Consider the following 6,845-nt stretch of genomic DNA (forward strand, 5'->3'; position numbering starts at 1 on the left):
TGACCTGGCCTAGACAGAGACAGACCCCATCTCCAGCCTTAGTGTACCTGGCCTAGACAGAGACAGACCTGACCTGGACAGAGACCTGGCCTAGAGAGGCCCCATCTCCAGTCTCTTAGTTCACCTGGCCTAGACAGAGACAGACCTGGCCTAGACAGAGACAGACCTGACCTGGCCTAGACAGAGACAGGCCCCATCTCCAGCCTTAAGTGTACCTGGCCTAGACAGAGACAGATCCGGCCTGGAGACAGAGGCCCCATCTCCAGCCTTAAGTGTACCTGGCCTAGACAGAGACAGATCCGGCCTGGCCTAGACAGAGACAGGCCCCATCTCCAGCCTTAAGTGTACCTGGCCTAGACAGAGACAGAGACAGACCTGGCCTAGACAGAGACAGGCCCCATCTCCAGCCAGTTCACCTGGCCTAGAGAGACAGACCTGGCCTAGACAGAGACAGGCCCCATCTCCAGCCACCTGGCCTAGACCGAGACAGACCTGGCCTAGACAGAGACAGGCCCCATCTCCAGCCTTAGTGTTCCTGTCTGACAGAGACACCGTCAGTACCACTGATATCCAGCAGGTGGCAGCAGATCTCCAGTCAACATAATTCCTAACATAGTAACACCATTTTAAACGTTTTTTTTACCTTTATTTTACTAGGCAAGTCAGTTAAGAACATATTCTTATATTCAATGACGGTTTAGGAACAGTGGGTTAACTGGTCTAGGAAAAGTGGGTTAACTGGTCTAGGAACAGTGGGTTAACTGGTCTAGGAACAGTGGGTTAACTGGCCTAGGAACAGTGGGTTAACTGGTCTAGGAACAGTGGGTTAACTGGCCTAGGAACAGTGGGTTAACTGGTCTAGGAACAGTGGGTTAACTGGTCTAGGAACAGTGGGTTAACTGGTCTAGGAACAGTGGGTTAACTGGCCTAGGAACAGTGGGTTAACTGGCCTAGGAACAGTGGGTTAACTGGTCTGTTCAGGGGTTAATGACAGAACATGGGTTAACTGGTCTAGGAACAGTGGAGTTAACTGTCTAGGAACAGTGGGTTAACTGGTCTAGGAACAGTGGGTTAACTGGCCTAGGAACATGGGTTAATGCCTAGGAACAGTGGGGTTAACTGGTCTAGGAACAGTGGAGTTAACTGGTTAGGAACAGTGGGTTAACTGGTCTAGAACAGTGGGTTAACTGGTCTAGGAACAGTGGGTTAACTGGTTAGGAACAGTGGGTTACTGGTCTAGGAACAGTGGGTTAACTGGTTATGAACAGTGGGTTAACTGGTCTAGGAACAGTGGGTTAACTGGTCTAGGAACAGTGGAGTTAATAGGTTATGAACAGTGGGTTAACTGGTCTAGGAACAGTGGGTTAACTGGCCTAGGAACAGTGGGTTAACTGGCCTAGGAACAGTGGGTTAACTGGTCTAGGAACAGTGGGTTAACTGGCCTAGGAACAGTGGGTTAACTGGCCTAGGAACAGTGGGTTAACTGGTCTAGGAACAGTGGGTTAACTGGTTTAGGAACAGTGGGTTAACTGCCTGTTCAGGGGCAGAATGACAGGTTTGTACCTTGTCAGCTTGGGGATTTGAACTTGCAACCTTTCGGTTACTAGTCCACCGCTCTAACCACTAGGCTACCAGCTCTAACCACTAGGATACCTGCTCTAACCACTAGGCTACCTGTCTCTAACCACTAGGCTACCTGCTCTAACCACTAGGCTACCTGCTCTAACAACTAGGCTACCTGCCTCTAACCACTAGGATACCTGCTCTAACCACTAGGCTACCAGCTCTAACCACTAGGCTACCTGTCTCTAACCACTAGGCTACCTGCTCTAACCACTAGGCTACCTGCTCTAACCACTAGGCTACCTGCCTCTAACCACTAGGCTACCTGCTAGTGTAACCACTAGGCTACCTGCTCTAACCATAGGCTACCAGCTATAACCACTAGGCTACCTGCTCTAACCACTAGGTTATGTCTCTAACCATAGGCTACCTGTCTCTAACCATAGGTTACCTGCTCTAGCCACTTGGCTACCTGCTCTAACAACTAGGTACCTGCCTCTAACCACTAGGCTACCTGCTTAACCATAGGCTACCTGCTCTAATGTTAGGCTACCTGCTATAAGGTCAGGCTACCTGTCTCTAATAGGCTATATGTTAATGTAGGCTACCTGCTTAACCACTAGGCTACCTGCCTCTAACCATAGGTTATGTAGTGTAACCATAGGTAATGTAGTCTAACCATAGGCTACCTGCTCTAACCACTAGGCTACCTGCTCTAACCAATAGGCTATGTAGTGTATATACGACTAGGCTACCTGCTCTACCCACTAGGTTATGTAGCCCCTCTAACCATAGGCTACCTGCTCTAACCACTAGGCTACCTGCCTCTAACCACTAGGCTACCTACCTGTAACCACTAGACTAACTGCCTTAACCATAGGCTACCTGCTCTAACCACTAGGCTACCTGCTCTAACCATGTTAGGCTAGCCTGTATAACCACTAGGCTACCTGCTTCTAACCACTAGGCTACCTGCTTTACCCACTAGGCTACCTGCTGCCCCTCTAACCACTAGGCTACCTGCTCTAACCACTAGGCTACCTGACTCTAACCGCTAGGCCAACTGCTTTAACCGCTAGGCTACCTGTCTCTAACCACTAGGCTACCTGCTCTAACCACTAGACTAACTTCCTCTAACCACTAGGCTACCTACCTGTAACCACTAGACTAACTGCCTCTAACCACTAGGCCCCATCTCCAGCCTTAGTGTTCCTGTCTGACAGAGACACCGTCAGTACCACTGATATCCAGCAGGTGGCAGCAGATCTCCAGTCAACATAATTCCTAACATAGTAACACCATTTTAAACGTTTTTTTAACCTTTATTTTACTAGGCAAGTCAGTTAAGAACATATTCTTATATTCAATGACGGTTTAGGAACAGTGGGTTAACTGGTCTAGGAACAGTGGGTTAACTGGTCTAGGAACAGTGGGTTAACTGGGCTAGGAACAGTGGGTTAACTGGTCTAGGAACAGTGGGTTAACTGGTCTAGGAACAGTGGGTTAACTGCCTTGTTCAGGGGCAGAATGACAGATTTGTACCTTGTCAGCTTGGGGATTTGAACTTGCAACCTTTCGGTTACTAGTCCACCGCTCTAACCACTAGGCTATGTAGTGTCTAACCACTAGTGTATATACCTGCTTAACCACTAGGCTACCAGGTTAACCACTAGGTTACCTGTCTCTAACCATATACCTGTTAACCACTAGGCTACCTGCTCTAACAATAGGCTACCTGCCTTTAACCACTAGGCTACCTGCTCTAACCACTAGGCTACCTGCTCTAACCACTAAGCTACCAGCTCTAACCACTAGGCTACCTGCTCTAACCACTAGGATACCTGCTCTAACCACTAGGCTACCAGACAAACCTGACCTGGCCCATACAGAGACAGACCTGACCTGGCCTAGACTGAGACAGACCTGACCTGGCCTAGACAGAGACAGACCTGACCTGACCTAGACAGAGACAAACCTGACCTGGCCTAGACAGAGACAGACCTGACCTGGCCTAGACAGAGACAGACCTGACCTGGCCTAGAAAGAGACAGACCTGACCTGGCCTAGACAGAGACAGACCTGACCTGACCTAGACAGAGACAAACCTGACCTGGCCTAGACAGAGACAGACTTGACCTGGCCTAAACAGCAAAAGACCTGACCTGGCTTAGACAGAGACAGACCTGACCTAGACAGAGACAGACCTGACCTGGCCTAGACAGAGACAGACCTGACCTGGCCTAGACAGAGACAGACCTGACCTGGCCTAGACAGAGACAGTCCTGACCTGGCCTAGACAGAGACAGCCCTGACCTGGCCTAGACAGAGACAGACCTAACCTGACCTAGACAGAGACAAACCTGACCTGGCCTAGACAGAGACAAACCTGACCTGGCCTAGACAGAGACAGACTTGACCTGGCCTAGACAGCAAAAGACCTGACCTGGCTTAGACAGAGACAGACCTGACCTCGCCTAGACAGAGACAGTCCTGACCTGGCCTAGACAGAGACAGACCTGACCTGGCCTAGACAGAGACAGACCTGACCTGGCCTAGACAGAGACAGACCTGGCCTAGACAGAGACAGGCCCCATCTCCAGCCTTAGTTCACCTGGCCTAGACAGAGACAGACCTGGCCTAGACAGAGACAGGCCCCATCTCCAGCCTTAGTTCACCTGGCCTAGACCGAGACAGACCTGGCCTAGACAGAGACAGGCCCCATCTCCAGCCTTAGTTCACCTGGCCTAGATCGAGACAGACCTGGCCTAGACAGAGACAGGCCCCATCTCCAGCCTTAGTGTTCCTGTCTAAGACAGAGACACCGTCAGTACCACTGATATCCAGCAGGTGGCAGCAGATCTCCGGTCAACATAATTCCTAACATAGTAACACCATTTTAAACGTTTAGGTTAACAGTGGGTTAACTGGTCTAGGAACAGTGGGTTAACTGGCCTAGGAACAGTGGGTTAACTGGTCTAGGAACAGTGGGTTAACTGGTCTAGGAACAGTGGGTTAACTGGTCTAGGAACAGTGGGTTAACTGGCCTAGGAACAGTGGGTTAACTGGCATAGGAACAGTGGGTTAACTGCCTGTTCAGGGGCAGAATGACAGATTTGTACCTTGTGTATATAGGCTATGTAGTGTATATAGGTTATGTAGTGTATATAGGCTATGTAGTGTATATAGGTTATGTAGTGTATATATGTTATGTAGTGTATATAGGTTATGTAGTGTATATAGGTTATGTAGTGTATATAGGTTATGTAGTGTATATATGTTATGTAGTGTATATATGTTATGTAGTGTATATATGTTATGTAGTGTATATATGTTATGTAGTGTATATAGGTTATGTAGTGTATAGAGGTTATGTAGTGTATATAGGTTATGTAGTGTATATATGTTATGTAGTGTATATATGTTATGTAGTGTATATAGGTTATGTAGTGTATATATGTTATGTAGTGTATATAGGTTATGTAGTGTATATAGGTTATGTAGTGTATATAGGTTATGTAGTGTATAGAGGTTATGTAGTGTATATAGGTTATGTAGTGTATATATGTTATGTAGTGTATATATGTTATGTAGTGTATATAGGTTATGTAGTGTATATATGTTATGTAGTGTATATAGGTTATGTAGTGTATATAGGTTATGTAGTGTATATAGGTTATGTAGTGTATATATGTTATGTAGTGTATATAGGTTATAGGTTATGTAGTGTATATATGTTATGTAGTGTATATATGTTATAGGTTATGTAGTGTATATAGGTTATGTAGTGTATATAGGTTATGTAGTGTATATAGGTTATGTAGTGTATATATGTTATGTAGTGTATATAGGTTATAGGTTATGTAGTGTATATATGTTATAGGTTATGTAGTGTATATATGTTATAGGTTATGTAGTGTATATATGTTATGTAGTGTATATATGTTATGTAGTGTATATAGGTTATAGGTTATGTAGTGTATATATGTTATGTAGTGTATATATGTTATAGGTTATGTAGTGTATATAGGTTATGTAGTGTATATAGGTTATGTAGTGTATATATGTTATGTAGTGTATATAGGTTATAGGTTATGTAGTGTATATATGTTATAGGTTATGTAGTGTATATATGTTATAGGTTATGTAGTGTATATATGTTATAGGTTATGTAGTGTATATATGTTATGTAGTGTATATATGTTATGTAGTGTATATAGGTTATGTAGTGTATATATGTTATAGGTTATGTAGTGTATATATGTTATGTAGTGTATATATGTTATGTAGTGTATATAGGTTATGTAGTGTATATATGTTATGTAGTGTATATAGGTTATAGGTTATGTAGTGTATATAGGTTATAGGTTATGTAGTGTATATAGGTTATAGGTTATGTAGTGTATATATGTTATAGGTTATGTAGTGTATATAGGTTATAGGTTATGTAGTGTATATAGGTTATAGGTTATGTAGTGTATATAGGTTATGTAGTGTATATAGGTTATAGGTTATGTAGTGTATATAGGTTATGTAGTGTATATATGTTATGTAGTGTATATAGGTTATGTAGTGTATATATGTTATGTAGTGTATATATGTTATGTAGTGTATATAGGTTATGTAGTGTATATAGGTTATGTAGTGTATATATGTTATGTAGTGTATATATGTTATGTAGTGTATATATGTTATGTAGTGTATATATGTTATGTAGTGTATATATGTTATGTAGTGTATATAGGTTATGTAGTGTATATAGGTTATGTAGTGTATATATGTTATGTAGTGTATATAGGTTATAGGTTATGTAGTGTATATATGTTATGTAGTGTATATATGTTATGTAGTGTATATAGGTTATGTAGTGTATATATGTTATGTAGTGTATATAGGTTATAGGTTATGTAGTGTATATATGTTATGTAGTGTATATATGTTATGTAGTGTATATAGGTTATGTAGTGTATATAGGTTATGTAGTGTATATATGTTATGTAGTGTATATAGGTTATAGGTTATGTAGTGTATATATGTTATGTAGTGTATATATGTTATGTAGTGTATATATGTTATGTAGTGTATATATGTTATGTAGTGTATATAGGTTATGTAGTGTATATATGTTATGTAGTGTATATATGTTATGTAGTGTATATATGTTATGTAGTGTATATAGGTTATAGGTTATGTAGTGTATATAGGTTATGTAGTGTATATAGGTTATGTAGTGTATATATGTTATGTAGTGTATATAGGTTATGTAGTGTATATATGTTATGTAG

The sequence above is a fragment of the Oncorhynchus nerka genome, unplaced genomic scaffold, assembly GCF_034236695.1.
Source record: "Oncorhynchus nerka isolate Pitt River unplaced genomic scaffold, Oner_Uvic_2.0 unplaced_scaffold_1070, whole genome shotgun sequence".
NCBI classification, from domain to species: domain Eukaryota; kingdom Metazoa; phylum Chordata; class Actinopteri; order Salmoniformes; family Salmonidae; genus Oncorhynchus; species Oncorhynchus nerka.